We start from the raw sequence: 626 nt of genomic DNA on the forward strand, positions 1-626 counted from the left end.
ATATGCCCAACACCCAAACGTAGATGCTAAATTCCTAAGAGGCACCACTGCATTTATGTGCATGGACCTAGGTTTTGCAAAGAGGAGAATTACTGTATAAGACTATCTTGAAAGAAACAGCATAGTCTTCCGGAAAGGGCACTGCATTTGGAACCAGAAGACCAAGGGTAGTAGTAACCTGCCTCCCATTCCAGACACCTGTGTAGCGTTGGGCAAGTCACGTAACCTCTCTGAGCCCGTTTCTCATCTGTAAAATGTGACGAAACCTACCTCAAGTAGCATGCAGTGAGGAGTCAATGATAAAATGTTTGTAAAGCTCCTCGCCCAAGCTAGGCGCATAGCAAATAAATAAATGCTCTAGGAGCGCCAGGCGTCGCGCTCGGCGAGCGCCGTGGTGCATTCGATGCGCTCGGCGCTCTCGCCGCCGGGATTCCCCTTCGCGAGCCGGAGTCTGCGCTCTGGGCTCGACTGAGGCTCCCTGGCCGCTCGCGCTCTTCTCTCCTTCTCCAAGATGGCGGTGGTCGGCGGCGCGGAGGCGGGATCCGGGCGAGCCAAGTGAAGGTAGCGGCGAGCACAGCCCCCACGAGACTGGGCTGGGCCCCCACCACGAGGCGGCGGCGGCCCCG

At 57.0% G+C, this 626-nt stretch overlaps 1 protein-coding gene across 1 annotated transcript in view; it reads left to right on the top strand.

Annotated features, from left to right (window-relative positions):
- Positions 1-443: 443 nt before the first annotated feature.
- Positions 444-626, top strand: part of HMGXB4 (HMG-box containing 4) — a 31006-nt gene continuing 30823 nt past the window's right edge. Inside the window, exon 1 of the mRNA XM_011354432.2 lies at positions 444-561. The gene's annotated coding sequence lies outside the window, so the exon portion shown is untranslated. The remainder of the gene's footprint in view (positions 562-626) is intronic.

The sequence above is a fragment of the Pteropus vampyrus genome, unplaced genomic scaffold, assembly GCF_000151845.1.
Source record: "Pteropus vampyrus isolate Shadow unplaced genomic scaffold, Pvam_2.0 Scaffold16, whole genome shotgun sequence".
In the NCBI taxonomy this organism is placed as follows: Eukaryota; Metazoa; Chordata; class Mammalia; order Chiroptera; family Pteropodidae; genus Pteropus; species Pteropus vampyrus.